This window comes from Mchenga conophoros, linkage group LG5 (assembly GCF_057382185.1).
Source record: "Mchenga conophoros isolate Kocher_MC1m ecotype Shallow Benthic linkage group LG5, M_conophoros_male_GT1.1, whole genome shotgun sequence".
Lineage (NCBI taxonomy): Eukaryota > Metazoa > Chordata > Actinopteri > Cichliformes > Cichlidae > Mchenga > Mchenga conophoros.
Window position 1 is genome coordinate 22,575,402 of NC_140530.1, and position 17,969 is coordinate 22,593,370.

General features: G+C 38.5%; 1 long non-coding RNA gene across 1 annotated transcript in view; it reads right to left on the reverse strand.

Moving 5' to 3' along the window:
- The window catches only part of LOC146574537 (uncharacterized), a 51,350-nt gene that overhangs the window by 7,360 nt on the left and 26,021 nt on the right, over positions 1–17,969 (reverse strand). Inside the window, exon 4 of the long non-coding RNA XR_014892571.1 lies at positions 858–1,017. This is a non-coding gene — a long non-coding RNA (uncharacterized LOC146574537). The remainder of the gene's footprint in view (positions 1–857; positions 1,018–17,969) is intronic.

Below are 17,969 nucleotides of genomic sequence, written 5' to 3' on the forward strand. Positions count from 1 at the left end.
TTGCCTGAACTACATTTGTAGTTCAAGCAAAACCATGTCGAGGATACAAGGATAAGTGCCCTGAAATCAGTCCACAAATCATTCCTGGTTATATACTGTTGTATTCTTTGTACATCCTGAAGCTGATAAGTACGGAGCCACCTTCCCATGACAACTAGTGTAATCATGACGTTTGCGATACCACTGAGGTTCTCACTTTAAACCTTCAGAGACAAGGACAGTTTCTGTGAAATGGCATTGGTTTTTTTTGGGGGGGGGGGGTTGCAACTATATAAGATCCAAACCCTGACACTCCTTAAAGTTGAGTTCAGCTGCTTATTTTATTAAAGGGGTCCCTGTTCTCATAACTAACATAAAATATGTGACTGCTATTTGTTCTGTGCAGTGTTTGGCTGGGGGTAAGATGGTTGTGTGATGGAATAGAGAAAGTTTTTAAGCCTGTGAGAGCTTTGTTTCCCCAAAGGGGCTTTCAAGAACCCTGACATCGGTGAGGTGAGCCCATCAAGCTAGTCCTGATTACAGCGAGAACTTCACTTTTTTTCACTTTGTTTTTACAGCACGTTACATCAGTTTCACAGATATCTATGAGGGTGCTATTTATACAGTCCAAATATCATATTATATGGCTTATTAAAATGTTTTGTCTAAATTGCCAACATGGCATGAGCAAGCTTTGTGAGTTCAGGTTCTAATAATGTTAAAGACATGCACCTCTATCATAAAAAGTCAGACTTTTTCTGTGCACTCTACCAATACCACAGTGATAGAAGCTGAAGATATGTGCACTGAAATGAGAGTCTACATGACAGTGATGCCATTTAACTTAAAACTTAAAAGTCCACTGCAGCAGCACTCACTGATAGGCAGCAACCTCCGGTCAGGTCAAGAGACAGGACTGATGCACCAAAATAAGCCAAATCCTTGGACGCTCCATAGAAATTCCATCTGCTCCCAGCATCTGTGCCAAACACCTCAAGACAACCCGAGGTGTGGAGTCCGTGCCCATATGGATGACAGCTGTTTTGGCAGCACCAGGGAAAACAACACAAGATTAGGCAGGTGGTTTTAATGGTGTGCTGTTTAAAGAATCGTTAAAAAACACAAAAACAAATCACAAAAACTGAAATTAAGCTGTTAAGGATCAGCATGACCTGAATAGCATGGAACTGTTTGCATCTGCTAATGGCCTAATTAATCACATAGGCCACTGCATGTGTCACATAGTAGAACAACAAATTCTTTTCATTTCCACTTCGCACAAAATTCGCCCCACCCCCACACCCCACTCCCACCGACCTCACTTCCTTTTCCATAGCAGGAATATCTCCAGGCAGTCTTGCAAGACAATGACACACAATTACCCAGAGCAAAAAAGCACTGTGGCACTGACAAATGTAGTTTTTACTGTGCAGGCAACACTATGTTCTCACATCAGCACTAACTACCTCCTATTTATCTCAGCCAAGGAAAGAGAGGGGGAAAAAAGTGAAGGGAAAAGGGAGGCAGGGAAAGAGAAAGTCAGAGTGATCGAGACAGACAGAAAGAGGAGGAACTAAGCCGTGGGCTACGAGACACAGCGAGACGTTCCATGACAACCAAGCAGAAGGATTCAGAAACATTTCCTATTAGAAACGTCACATGCCAAATAAGCAATTGCTCAGCAAGAAGGTGCAGCTGCATAATGACCTATGGCTTATTTCTCATGCAGACATGAGTGACACTGGCTATTTTGTACAGCTCTATTGAATTGAAACTGATGTAATTCAGAAACACTGAAAGGCATTTTTATAGTTAGACCCTTCAGTTAAAACTGAAAAGTGTCACTACACCAAATTTTTTAGCCTATGGGCATTAAATCTTCTCTTTCTGTAATTCACCATTAATGTTACAATATGTATGTATGTATGTATGTATGTATGTTATTGAAATACTTTTTTTTTTTTCATTTTACGTACTTGTATTGTTCAAAAGATGATATCTAAAAAAGTTGTTCCTACAATTAGTATTGTTGTGGTCAATACTAATAGATCTTGACTTAACCTCAAGTTTTGCTAGTTTTGCAAAATGTCATTTATTACATTTGTCCAAATTTGGTCTCCAAATATGGTGACATTAATCTAAATGTCATGCTGTAAGGCGGACATGATTTTCTAGAGACACCAGTTCCACAGTGCAGCCATGACTGAGATTTCTGTGTCTGCAGTCTTTCATTTGTGAAGGTTATCCAGAGACCTAAACCATTCAAACCCCGGCCTGTGTTTGTAGTTTGTTCATTGCCCAGCAATCGTATATGTTGTCTTCCTTTCATTTCGAAATCCCAGCATAATTATCAGCTAATACTACTTAGTTAAATGGTTTGAATAGCAAGGTGCATAACAAATTTACTCTTGACCTCCTTGCGGCTATATTTCAATTTTTGTTTAGTTGCTACTTTCTAAAAACATTCTTCAACACAGAGGTCACAAAGGTGTCACAGTGTCTTTCAGAACTCAGTGAGCTGAGGCATAGCGCAAGAACAGCTGAATCAATGGGTATTTGAAGAGAGAGCTCTAATTGTATTCAGTCTTTATCATTTAGAGCATTTCATAGTGCAGTGGGCACCAGGGGGCTTGAGAAATTAATCCATGGCCCCCTTTTCTTAAAGTTACTGAATGCCCTGAGTGGTCCTAGCACAAAAAAGCACAAGACCCAGTAGCAATAGGAACTGATGATCCATGATGCCTTTGTACTGTGCTGGTCATAAAGACTTCTCAGTGTTTCCTTCATGCTTCCTATGTCTATTTTCCGTACCCGTATCTTTCGCTTTATTTCTGTACATTTGTTTGTCTTTGTATTTTTGTGGTGAACATTCAACTGAGAACAGCAGATTGTTTTTAATGTGGATGTACATGTGGTATCTCAGTGCCCAATGAGCCACTGGGTTAGCTAAACTACAACAAGGGCAGCAACCTTTTACAAGTTGAAAGGCTTTCAGACACAGAAAGACAAAGTCTTGCATAGGACAGTGCACTTTCAGTTATTGTCTTAGTCATGAAATACACTGGGACAAAAATCCTTTCACTGTTCATGCCCACTGTAGGATTAAGATCATAGATTTGATAAGCGTTCTTTGTGGGGTGTTAGGCTTTGTGGTGTGTATACCAGTCAAGAAGAATGCACTTCTTTTCTAATCCTTGGAACACGATTTGAGTTTAGAGGAACTGTTAGCTTTCCTTTATATCGAAGACTTTCTAAAGGCTACAAAGCTCCGAGATCTTCAAATGACCTAAATGTGGGAATGAGAAGGAATGTCATAGTAGCTGCTATTTACATTTACATATATATATATATATATATATATATATATACCATCACTTCAGATGAAAATTAATGTTACTGTACATTACTGTGAATACAGTCCAGTCTGAATGTTAACTCTGTGAAAACACAAGGTGATGATGTGAGACATTTATTGCAAAACTGTATTTATTGAAAATTTACCACAGCAGAGGCAGTAAAATAAATTTGGTCTCACTGGAGGAGGAGAAATCAATTAAAAGCCTGTTATATTCAAACAACATGCACCAGTAACCTACAGTCTGTAGTTTTGGTCCCGTAGGGTGAACATTACTGGATAATCATTACATTTTCCATTATCACCAAGACATATCAAAATTGACAATTACACTTTTTCAATATGCAATAGAAACATAATCATGAAATCAGTAAATGTGACCTCCCAATGCCTGAGGCACAGCAAGTCACAAAGCAGCGCTGTTCATCTTAATGATCTCATGCTGCATTTCACTCATTACTCTTATAGTTTGCAGGCTGTTGTATCCTCAAGGCTCATGGGACCTTTACTTTAGTTCTATGTGCAAAAAATACAGTAGTTCAGAGCAATGATTTATCACAGTGATGCACATATTTTCCAATTGATCCTCACTGGTAAGGGAAATCTTTACAAATCCTAAAATATTGTTGAGTATTGGAAATCTATGAGATTCAAATCTGAAACGACTTATGTGTCACATGGAAGGTTTAATAGGCACTGACCTAACAGCAGATCATGTTGTTTTCAACACAGCTCACTCTCCGGAGAATATTTCCTGTTAAGGGAATAGTACTGTATTTTTTAAAATATTCATTTGTATACTTTGTTTTTTTTTTCATCTACTTTAAGATTTATGTAGTGTAGTAAAAATCAGATTGTACTGATTTTGTAAATAGGTCAAATGTGACAATATTTGGATGCAAACTATAATTTCATATTTAGATTTTATATATACCAATAGCTTCTGTTTATAATAATAATAATAATAATGGATTGCATTTATATAGCGCTTTTTGAGACCCTCAAAGTGCTTTACAATTCCACTATTCATTCACACACACTGGTGGAGGCAAGCTACAGTTGTAGCCACAGCTGCCCAGCGGCAGACTGACAGAAGTGAAGCTGCCATATCGCGCCATCGGCCCCTCTGGCCATCACCAGTAGGCGGTAGGTGAAGTGTTTTGCCCAAGGACACAACGACCAAGACTGTCCGAGCCGGGGCTCGAACCGGCAACCTTCTGATTACAAGACGAGCTGCCAACTCTTGAGCCACGATCGCTCATTTATATAGCCTTTGTTTATATAGCAATTTTAGCAATTTTCTAAATGTTGCCAATACAAATAAAATCAGTAGAATTTTAAGCATAGTTTTAAAGATAAAAGACATTTTATGAAAGTTTTACCTAAAGGGAGTTTGACCGTATTTGATCTTGAAGAAGAGGTCAGAGGTTCAAAGTAGTGTAAGATTTTGAATCCCCATATATCATTTCCCATATGTTGTCAATACAAACAATGGTAGTAAGAAGTTTCCTTTTTAATGGCTCTATATATCATTATTAACACTTTGACCTTCTATTGGCCTTGATTGAGAGGTCAGAGGTCAAACGTGGCATACTTTAAATCTTATATGATACTTTCTCGATATTGACATTACATTTTGTAAGTGACATTGCATTTTATCGATTTTCAACCAATAAATCGTTATGTAAAGCCCTTTCATTTAAATGGGTTGTTAACACAATCCCAAAGTTTTATCGAGATTCATTCAAAAAATTTTGAGCTAACATGCTTACAGACACAAAATGACACGCAAACACTGCCAAAACATATCCTGCCTGGTGGAGGTAATAATCTTATCTTATAAATTCAATTCAGTTTTATTTATATAGCACCAAATCATATCAGCAGTCACTTCATTACATTACATTGTGATCTACCATCCATTACCAATCAGCAATCATGTCTTGGTCAGTTCAATTTGAAAAGATTTGTTTTTGTCTGTTCTGTGTTATACACTTCCCTATTTCAAATCACACACAATGTGCCATGATACTTTCTCAATTCAAGTCCTCAAACATCAGTTATGTATACAGGCATGTAGGTGTCAGAAATTACAATTAAGTCCTAAATAAATTAATGACAAACAGCATTTATATGGTTCCACACAGGACACTGTGTGTCATTGTCCCCTAAGACCTGCCGCTTTCTCTCTCTCACTCTATCAACACTCAGGTGGAGCTGAGAAAGCTTTGGTGCCTCGTCCTAACCCTGCCCATGTGTATGGCAAGACTCCCAGCACCCCTGCTTGCCAGAACCATCGCATTTTGGAAAAAAAAGGCCAGCTGCATCCAAATTTGCCACATTTGTGTCATCAGGACCTTGTCTTGATATTTTGGAACCATAAAATCTTTAAAGTATAGTGTGAGGATCAGATCTAGTGTACTAGATATAACGCAGTGAAGTCATCCATAACATTTTTAAGGAGGGTGTTTTTTAAAGCCTTGCAGCCTGACTGACAGAGGCATGGATTTAAAATGCATATTTGTATTTGCAAGATTAGCTGCAAGCCAGGATTTTTTTTGTTCAGCTCATTATCTATATGAAACAGTGTGGTAAGAAGCATAATAGTAGATGCAAACATGTTTCACTGTAGTTTAATAAACTAACGGAAGTACTCAGCATGAGCTTATTGTTTTAACGGATCTCAGGACAAAGTGGACAATGAATAAATAATTCAATAAATCGAAGATTAAGAGACATTTGCTGGGTAACTGTCATGAGTTGTAGCATCAGACAGCTTTTCCTCTGCACATGAATGATGCTGATCAGAAGCTGTATGTGTGAGAACTGAGCTAATGGCGACTGTGTGTAACTCTAATTGGTGAAGCTTGCAAGTCATGCAGTAAACACATCAAACTGTCATTGTAATGAATATTATTATAGCCAGTTACAGTGATTTCTTCTATATATGATTCATTTGCCAGTTCCTGTGCATGAACTCAGGTGCAATTAGCTTGAATCTTATTTTAGTTTCAGTTATGGACTCATGACAGACCAGCAGCTCCTTTTAAAAAAATCTCTTCAAACTTAAAAAATGGCACTTTTTAAAGTCAAAGGCAGTGTAATATTGACCTCTGTAAAACAGCTCACATGGTCTTTACCATAGACTATATATAAAAGTCTATTGTGCACCACTATTACATTGACCCACTGGTAATAGAATTCCCATTGTGATGCCTTAAGCCAAGCTCTTTTTTCCTCCACTGATAATCCAGATATCAGCAGTCAGTCACAAGGGATTAGCAAAAGAGCATAGGACCATAATTTACAAAATAAACTTCTTGTTATATTCAGTGTTATTTGAAACAGTTGATTGAGACCATAAAGTCATTTACATGTACAACCGAAGTCACAGAGCAAGGGCATTTCCCCTTGAATCACATACAGTCATGTGAAAAAGAAAATTTTCACAGGACTATATTTGCAGTCCTGTGAAATCTCTTTGTGAAATCTCTTTAGCTGAAATGACTTTATGTAATTGTTTCCATGTGACTTTATCAATCTCTCCCATCAAAGTTGGGGATTTTCATCCACTTTTCTTTACAATGTTGATTCACTTCATTCAGGTTTGTTGGCATTTGCAGTAAGCAGTGATTTCAGGGTGTAGTGTCACAGGAGGAGATCTCCATCATCTAATCATGCCTTCCCTATTTGAGTTGGACTCTGGAACCTGATGGGAGATGTGTGTGTTGTGCTGAGTGAAAGAACGCAAATTGAAAGCTGTGCAAGCTAAAGAGTAGAAAACAATGCAAATAAACATTCACTTACCTTGCAGTACTGTGCACACTTTGTAACAGTGGTGCTATGTATTATGGCCAAACATCTTTTCTTTGCTGTCATGTGTCCAAAGGATATTGTGTCAGAAACACTGTGTTTTGTTCAGATCGAGGGAAATCCATGCCTGGGAAGATTGTGGCATTGCATTAACACGCACCTGAATATTCCTGACAAGCAAACGGCCAAAACCTTTGGTTTTATAGATGCGGACAACTTGCTGATGATCAATTAATTAAGTGCATTTGATTAGCGGCACCTGACCAATACTTCGATTCACAGACCAAAAGACAAATATAGACCAACAGTATAGGGCTTCTTAGTGTCATTAGTATTTTTTAAAACCATTAATTGTAGAACTGGACAACTGACGTAACCAACATCAAAGGTGCAGTATCTAAAGATCCCAATATACTGTGTCCGTCAGTGAACTTTTTTTTTTCTTTTACATGGAGTCAGCTGGAACAGATTCAGCCTCCAATGGACCAGAGGATCCAGAGTAGCCTGACTGGCTCTGACTCATGAAGAAAGGGAGAGTGAGAGACAGAGAAAGAGTGGAGTATGACCTCGAGGCTCCCCTCCATCCACCCACCACCATTCACCCATCCATTCTTAATGGGATACTCTAACCTGGCTGTTTAACACAAATTAACATCAAAGCTCCCTTCAGACGGAAGTCTGGCTTTGGAAGCTTTGGAAGCTTTGGGCTATAATGGCCTGTTTGGAGGGCATTAAATATATATATATATATATAATGATGCAGTGACACAGCGTAGGGTCATGTGTTAATGATTGTCCCCGCCACTAACACATGACCCTACGCTGTGTCACTGCATCATTTCATGTTTGGCACTGATCACCACCTGCACTCATGTATATATCTTTCTACGTAGCACTCATAATTCTTATTCTCATGTATATATCTCATGTATATCTCATGCACATATCTTTCTATCTATCTTTCTTTCTACATAGCACTTTAATTCTTATTGTCTGCACTGAAGCACCGCAGCAATTTCCTAATGTTGTAAACCTCAACATCTGGCAATAAACCCATTCTGATTCTGATTCTGATATATATATATATAGTGGTGGTGGCTAACCAACCGGACATAGTGGTGGTAGACAAACAGAAGAAGACGGCCGTAGTGATCGATGTAGCGGTTCCGAATGACAGCAATATCAGGAAGAAGGAACACGAGAAGCTGGGGAAATACCAAGGGCTCAGAGAAGAGCTCGAGAGGATGTGGAGAGTGAAGGTAACGGTGGTCCCCGTGGTAATCGGAGCACTAGGTGCGGTGACTCCCAAGCTAGGCGAGTGGCTCCAGCAGATCCCGGGAATAACATCGGAGATCTCTGTCCAGAAGAGCGCAGTCCTGGGAACAGCTAAGATACTGCGCAGGACCCTCAAGCTCCCAGGCCTCTGGTAGAGGACCCGAGCTTGAAGGATAAACCGCCCGCAGGGGCGTGCTGGGTGTTATATATATATATATATATATATATATATATATATATATATATATATATATATATATATATATATATATATATATAAAAACACCCCGGCGGAAGGGGCTACATGAATAGGATGAGGGACCTATGGATGGATATATATATATATATATATATATATATATATATATATATATATATATTAAATATATATATTTATAGAAATGTATGGTGTTTTTCCGAATCATATGTTGTAATGTCGTACAGCAGGACTCATTCATGTTGGTAACCACACAGACAGCCAACACAGTTTTCTCAGAAGAGACCTTGTAACTGGTTAACTATAGTCTTGACTAATAAAATTAATAACATATGCGCTACCTGACAAACCAGGTGACCATATGTCAATTAACAGCTTTCGTCAATGCTGAGATAAATTGGTACTCATTGTTATTTTGCTTGTCATTGCAACAAGTGTCTTTGATCAGTTTGTTCTTGTATGTTTTCAGTCAACACATTCCTGTCATCTCCACCTGAGAATGCAGAGTTGAGGTCATGGTTATTTCACATGCTTAACAACAGATTGTGCAAATTTATATAAATATCACTTCACTGGCATCAACCAGCCTGCACCGCTTTCATTTATTAATATCTATTACACAAAACAATTCTAAAGTCTAAAGTTTAATTTTGGGGGGTAAAAACTGCCGTGGCAGCATTACACTGAAGAGCTCCTAAGCAATTGACACCGGTACGTATTACACAACGGGCCCATGCAAGCAATGAAGTAGACAAGTTCCCTTGTTTGTTTATCCATTAATGATAAATATCCATTCACTGAGGGCAAAATTAAATGAAGTGCTGCTTGACACTGAGTTCATTAATCTGTAGCGAGGAACAGTGGGAGAGTGGTTATGGCTTCCTGCTGTTAAGTGATTCTAGTTGGCTGGCATAATGATGTTAGTTTTACATTAACTTGATAATATTCTCTCCCAGAGGTGCTGCAAAATATGCTTCCATCAGGGAAGACTGGGATGAAACTAATTTGTAATGATGTTGTCAGTGTGCTTGATAATAGAAAATTTTCTTTCTACATTTTAGGCATTTGACTTTCTGGATATATATATTTTTTTAAATTACAAAAACAGACTAAAGGGAAATGGCTAATAAGGACTTCTGCCTCTACTGCTAGCCCATTTGTTAACATTGGGAAGCATTGTTTTATGAATTAAAAATACTATCATTAATATCATTCTTCTTACCATTGTTACTATAAACAGCATACATATCCCATAGCAAAATAACTTAGTAAGAGCAGTTGCATCTCTACTGGTTAAAAATAAGAAAAAGTCCTATTTGTTTGTGCTTTTTTTAAGGATGATTAACATCTATGCAAGTTCAAATTCATGAGTAGCTGTACTGCATTGAGCTAAACGACAACATCAGCATGCTACTAACTTATGTAAGTTAATGTTTTCATGTGGCTGTAGTACCACGTAGACATACAATACTGCAGAAAAGAAGTATTTGCCCTCTTCCTCAGGTCATCAAACAAATTTTAATATTATAAATAAACCACCCAAGCCAACCTGTTGAATCAAGCACTGTCTGGCAGTGGCAAATTTGGTAGGCTAAAGGATCTCAAAAACCAACACATCATAAAACACATATCATCTAAAGAAACTCCAGAACAGCTGAGAAACAAAGTCACTGACACCTATCTGTCTGGAAAAGGATACAAAGCCATTTCCAAGGCTTTGGCGTTCCAGTCAAACACAGTGAGAGCCATCATCAAACAAATGGTGAATCTTTCCAGGAGTGGCCAACCTACTAAAATTACTCCAAGAGCACATCAATGACTCATCCAGAATGCCACAAAAGAACCAAAAATAGCATCTCAAGAACTGCAACTCTCACTTATCCCACTTATGGTCAGAGGTCATGATTCATAATAAGTAAGAGACTGGGCAAAAATGGGATTCGTGGGCGAGCTCCAAGGAAATCCACTGTTGACCAAAAATAACACAAAGGCACAGTTTAAAAATTGCATTTTATGTTTAATTGAGTTGTCTTTGTCTAATATTAAAAATTTGTTTGACAATCTGAAAAACTTAGGTTCAACACATATGCAAAACAAATATCCATTGCTACACAACATTTACTGATATGTTCATATTGGACTCGCTAAAACAGCACACTGCTTTGCTGTTTGATTCAAACAAGCTGCACTAGTTAGAGTCTGTCAGTCACAATACAAACACTTCACAGCATCCATTCACTTTTGTCAGAATGAGCAATGCTCATGTCATATTCTTCAGTCGTAAGTACCATTCGCTCAGTTCACCATTCACTGAAAACACAATCATGTGCTTTTGAGCACATTCATGCACAACTCAGCACCACTTTGGTGAATTCAGGGAAGAACAGAAACTATTAATTAATCTGTCACATTCAAAACCAAATCCTTTGTGTTGCTGGAGCCAGCAGGTGACCAAAAACCACACACATACAAATTTCCTGTGCTACTTCACTGCAGTTCCCTTTAACAGGCTTCCCATTTAGCAAGGTTTGTTACTGCCCCAGAGAGTGAGACAGAGGCCCCCCAGTACACTGGCTGAATGGCTTCTCTGGTTCATAGCAGGTTGTTCCTCTCCCTCATACAATTAATGCTTTACTGCCAGGTATGCAGGTCACCAGTGACAGCACTATTATAATGTTATGTGAATTGATGGCTATTATTTATTCTAGGAAAATTACTTGTATATCTCTGAAGAGCAACCACATATTTTATGAAGCAAAAAAAAGCAAAGTGGGGGGTTTCTGTAAGACATTATGGCTCATTGAGCTCTGCTTTCAAAAACCTGCATAGATGTAACACCGTCTTTAAGGCCGGATTTAAGAAATAAGTGCTTTAAATTAAAGCACTTATGTCACTGATGTCAGCTAAATATGTTTTTAAAACTTTAAGCGCTTATTTCTTGAATCCGGCTTCAAGGACACCGTTGCATCTATGCCAGTTTTTTAAAAGAGCAGAGCTCAATGGTTTAAATATAGCTTTATACCATTATAAATATAAATACAGCAGTGCTGCAGAATGAGAAGCCTGAAGGACTAACACCAGACCAATGTCTGTTTTTAGGTCAAATCAAAATCAGAATGCCTTATTAATTCCATGGGGGTAAATTGTTTTGTTACAGATGCTCAATTTAAATATTAATCTGTAAAAGAGAAAATGTAAACGCTCTCTCCCTGCAGGGCAATCTTTATCCTTCAAGCTCGGTCTTCTACCAGAGGCCTGGGAACTTGAGGGTCCTGCACAGTATCTTTGCTGTTCCTAGGACTGCACTCTTCTGGACAGAGATCTCAGATGTTGTTCCTGGGATCTGCTGGAGCCACTCGCTAAGCTTGGTGGTCATTTCACCAAGTGATCCGATTACCACTGGGACCATTACTGCTATCACCCTCCACATCTTCTTGAGCTCTTCTCTCAGTCCTTTCTTGGCTTCTCATGTTCCGTTTTCCTTATGTTGTTGTCCACCAACCATGTCTGGTTGGTTAGCCAGCACCAGCTTGTGTATCTGGACCTGGAAGTCCCACAGGATCTTGGCTCAGCCTTCATTGACATCATTCTCAACCACCCTAGGGTGCATGTCCCATTTTGACCTCGGGACTTCCAGGCCATACTCAGCAGAGATGTTTCTGTATACTATGCCGGGCACTTGTTTATGGCGTTCCATGTATGCCCTGCCTGCTAGTATCCTACACTCTGCTGGATTGTCTCAGCGGCATCTATGCACAACCTGCACCTGGGGTCTTGCCTGGTGTGGTAGACTCCAGCCGCTCCTGCCATGATTAGTGCCTCTGCTTTGTCCAGCCACTGGTTGGATTTCTGGATTTCAGCCACTTCTTCTACCTGCCGATCGTTCATACCACGGAGAGGCTTTTACTTCCATGATGGTTCCTTACCTTGCTCCTCTTCTTCATCGGGTTTCTGCTGCCTGAGGTATTCACTAAGCACACAGTTGGTAGCGGCCATCTTCCTGATGTACTCATGGATCTTTATTGCTGAATAGACACCTTATTTTAACGTGTGTGTGTGTGTGTGTGTGTGTGTGTGTGTGTGTGTGTGTGTGTGTGTTAAAATAAGGTGCAATATAAAATTTAATAATCTAAACTTAAATAATAATTTGTACAATATAAACAAGATATTACAATTGAAACTAGTCCAGGTGTCAAAAATCTTGAGTCCTATGTTGGGTTAGCTAACCAGTGCATGAAGCTCTTTACAAAAATGTCAGCCTCATGATTAAAGATGAACAAAAGGCACAGTGAACGTAATCCCAGAGGTTTTCAATCATGTGCTATTGAGGCTCAAGAGTCTGCCGGTTTCCGTTCCAGCCAACAGTGAACAGTGCAGCAGCTGATTTCACTGATTACAGTTTCAAACTGAGTCACAGAGCATGTGATTTTTCAGTGTGTACCGTCTTTAGCACTTTTTCATGCACATGAGAAAAGAAATAGAGAAATGGCAAAATATTCAGCTTGTATATCAATGGAACAAGATACGTCAATAGACTCTTTTGTATGTCACTGTCAGCATTTGTCATAATGCCATTCATTTCTTCTGGATGTCTGTGTTGCCATAATCGAACTCGTCTGACACTTCAGACCTGCCTTTCACACCTGTTCTGTTTTCTTACCGGTAGTATCACCGCTTTGCTCACCTGCCTCCACTTCCCCAATCAGACTTAACAGTTATCGTCCCCAATCAGGCTTATTCTCTCAAAATAGTAAAATGAAAAAATAAAAATACTAAAATGATTCAATCTAGCCTTGACTTTATTTACCCTTTTTAATTTGTTTCATGCTTTTGGGTTGCTCATTCTGAGTTGTGACAGATTATATGTAGCATGTTATTAAAAAATAATAGTTTTTAGTCAAAGTAGTATAAATGAGCCAATACTTACAACACTGCACAAACGTAATTACTAAAAAATCTGGCTTCCAAGGAGCCAGTGATATTTTACTCATTTTTACTGTGGTCTTGAGCAATGGTTCTCCGGGGGGGGGGGGGGTTGTACCAACAAGGTGATTCCCAAACAGCTAATTAGCCAAAAACTTGGCATATCTCAGCATGGTTTCTAGTGTGTCATTGTAAAATTGGAGACTGAACTAGTGGGGTCCCAGAAAGTTCATTCTATTCTTCTGGATGTTGTGTTGCATAAGTTGAGGATAAAAAAAAAAAGAAGTGGCAAGTCTGAAACTCGCAGAACTCAACATTATTGAAGCAGTGTGGGATCCTCTTGACAGAGAACAGAACAGAAGGCAGCCAACATCCAAAGAAGCGCTTGTGAGAAAAAAAAATGTCCTTCAAGAAGCCTGGAGAACTATTCCTGAAGACTACTTAAAGAAATGACAAGAAAGCTTGAAAAAGAGAGTTCAGGCTGTGTTGAAGAATAAAAGTGGTAACACCAAATAATGAGTTTCATACTTGTTTGAATCCTACAAACTCATTTTTTCACTTTTCTCTTTTTTTTCCTTGCAAAATATGAAGAAACAAAAGGTGACTCAAGGCTTTGTACTGTAGCTATCTAACATAAAACACTTTCTTCATTTCATACTTACTGAACCCTCCATCATTTAACAGGCCTGAGTGTTTCCCACTATGTGGGTATAGCAAAACTTATTCAGTAAAAGCTGTGACATTTTCAGTAACTTCAACAACTCACAGTCGTAAAGTAGTAACAATAATGAAAAGAAGAGTGGAGTTGTACATCAAAACACTGCAGTTCAATCACTCATTGATAAGGTAAAATTAAAGTTAGGTATTCAATATGAATAAATTAGCTAAATGTTGTTAAATGCTATAAACTATAGTCTTAGATGCTTTGTCGAACAATCCATTTCCATTTTCTGTAAATATATAACGCATATGTTTCGCTTAGAAAGTAAACATAAAAGAAACTTCAAGAATAACCCATGATTTTTACCTCCTCTGCCCTCTGTCAGTCAAGACTCATATGTTTGTTGACCTAAAGCTACAAATACCAACAAATTATTTTGAAAGTATAAAGGTCAAGGTGCAATTTTACCCCTATCCTCCCTGACTTACAGGACAGCTGTCACTTCTAGACATGTTTATTTAGAATGAAATGTGCCTGCAGAGAGCATATCATTGCCCTCTCTTTGAAAAAAATAATATAATCCAAACAGTGTCCTTACCGATTGCATCATTAGGGCAAGTTATGCATGTTCGAAATTAGACTGACTCATCACCTGGACATAAAGCCAAAAATTCATCTGGAAGCAAAATTGCTACGTGTGGTCAAAGAGACTCCTCCTAAGAAAACAGCGAGCATCAGTGCTTTCAGTCAGCTGTCAAGTAAGGGTTGACTGTGACATTGTCAGCTGCAAAGTCAAGAAAAGAGGATGTTGGGTCAACAGATAGGGTCTGACACTGTACTTCTCTTTACTGAGAACTTAAAGGACATCCCACATAATGATACGTTTGCTCCTACGGTCATTATTTCACAGCTGCTGTTCCAGGAGAAGACTGACAGCGATTATTCATGACTGGAATATAATATGATTCAGATGGAATGATGCTTTTTTTTTACCAAGAGACAGCTGGTTTAAATCATTTTCTTAAGAGGGTAAAGGTTTTATTTAAGATAATTAAGATAATCATATACTGGCTAGAGCAATAGTTAGGTCATATGGGTTAAAGTGGGTAGTAGGGCAGTATGGAGAAATAACTCACTTTGAAATGAGTTGCATAATAACTTCTGGCATGTGCTGCATTGGATTTTCTTTGTGGGCAGACTGTGGTCAGCTAACTTGTGTTTAGGCTGCTGCTGGTTCTATGTGAATTTAGTCAACAACAATCAGCAATATATAAGTAGTATAATAGCCGAGTCAGCTATCCAGCCACTAAAAGATAGACATCATTGTATATATACTGCCATATGTACCATCATTCTGTGTCATAATAGGCTACATCCTCTTCCAAACCATTTCACTATAAGGTTTCTGCTCACACATTTTATTACTATCATGACTGTGCATGTCATTCTTCTGACATTTGGAATATTTCATAGAGAGGCAACATTGTGAACCATCGCCCTCCTCATTGTTATGATTAACGTTTGAGCTAAAATATACTGAGTGCAGACTTGAAAAGCATGACATGGAATAAAAGCAACAAAAGGTAATATGCCGGCTTGTACACATACACAAGAGACATGAGAGGTAAGAAGGAAATGTTTCCTGCCTTTTCCATAGCCTACATAAGGACTCAAAGTGCGCAACAAAACACGATAAATCATATTGTCGGTCTGCACATTAAGATGAATAACTATTTTAAATTGTTTACTTAAAACAATTTAAGTGTTACTAAAAAACCCAGTGTTTCTTCCCATTTATTTTGTTAAATCTATTAAAATTTCCAACAATAAAACTGTTTGAAAGGTACAAAATAGTGTTTTTACACCAAGAAGGTGATCCTCAAAGAGGTATTAGCTGAAAATGTGGCATAGCTCACCATGATGTGTCCTTAAAAATGGGATGAAGTGGGGTGCCAGCTATCTTAGTGGGTGAGACAACAATATGCGGTGGCCCGGGTTTGTGGATGACCCACGGACGGCCCTTTGAAGAAAGAGAAGGGGAAGAATTGCATGACATGTGTCTTTTCCTTCTCTCTCATCCCATTTTCCTGTCTATCTTCACTGCGCTACTATTGAATAAAGGCAAAAAAAAAACAACAGGATGAAACTGCACAAGTACTGAGCAGATGAAGAAGTGGTAGGCCTAAAAAAACAAAAACATTTCTCTGTACTGGAGGAACAGTATCTGAAAATCATATTTTTAAGGAATAGGGGGAAAATTCAGCAAAGATCTGACACAGGACCTGAGAGATGCATCTGGCCCTTGACTTGAGTCCATGTGCCATCAGAACTGGCCTCAGTGGAAGGGTGGCTGTCAAGACGCCAAGAGTAACAGGGAGGAAAGGCTGGCGTATGCCAAATTACACAAGAACTGGACTTTAAATCTTATGAAGTGATCTAAATCTCAATTTGAAATTTTTTGTTCAAATCATGAACCATATGTACAGAGGAGGTTTGGAGAATTACAACAGTGAGTGTCTACAGCCATCTGTAAAACATAGTTTGTGACTGCATTTCAGTCAGTGTTATTGAGAATTTTAAATAATAAAAGAATTATGAGTGCAGGTATTTGTTCATAAGCATAAGTGTGACAGATACAGAAAGATGACTTTTACGTACACAAATTGTAAGACTAGAGTGGTTAAAAATGTATTCATGTAACTTTAAAAAAAAAAAAACTAAATTCATTAATTTCTAAATAAACTGTGTATGTGTTGGGATGATGAACCAGGAAAAAATATGCAAATATGTAAAAAGTAAATAAAAAAAAAATTGCAATGTGGCTAATTTGATGCTGTCATATTCCAAAAGCAAATTAAAATAGGATAGCTGTTTAATCCTTGTGCACACAGTTTGTCTTATTGTTTTAGGTGGTTGTTCACTTTGATTCACAGGGTGATGAGGAAATAAAAAAAATAGAACAGGTATAACAGGACTATTTTCTTTAAATTAAAGCAAAAACAATATAAAAACATTTCTACATATACCAAGGTAATAAAAACAAGCCATTTCTCACTACCTTCTTTATTAGCAAGTCTTTAAGCATCAGTGCCATTTATTCTGATTTTAATTTGCAGCATTTGACACACATTTTCTATTTATTTATTTTTTTCAAAGATCCAGACACAGCAAATCTATTTTCCCCTCCCCCCTCCTTTTTAAACACTACTGTAATGAATTGGCATGAATGACAAGAAGGTAGTGTAGTGAAAAGCCTTTTTCTTGTCTCCATTAGCAGGTCCTGTGTTTCCACAGGGGCATCAAAGAGAGAGGAGCAGGAGAACGCAGGAGGGACAGGGGGGGAGGCAGGCTGCAAGCTTCAAGCTGCACACAGAGATAAAGACCAGACATATCTCTGTGTGTGTGTGTGTGTGTGTGTGTGTGTGTGTGTGTGTGTGTGTGTGTGTGTGTGTGTGTGTAAGGGATTAGGCTGACTTTGACTGGCTCTGCTCCATTGTGACAGCGGCTTCTACGAAACTGCACACTGCCACATGATGGACATGGCTTGGAATTGCACAGATAATGTCTTCCTTTCTCTCTCCATCACGCTCTTTCTCCCTCTCTCCCTCCCTCTGGCTTGCGCTCTTGCTCTCCCCCCTCTTTCCCCTCTCTCAAATACACACACTATACACTGTATAGTGTGCGATGATGTCTTAGCCTCAGGACACTTGAGTTTTGTAAATTTGCGAGCCTGGAAAAACATGCCC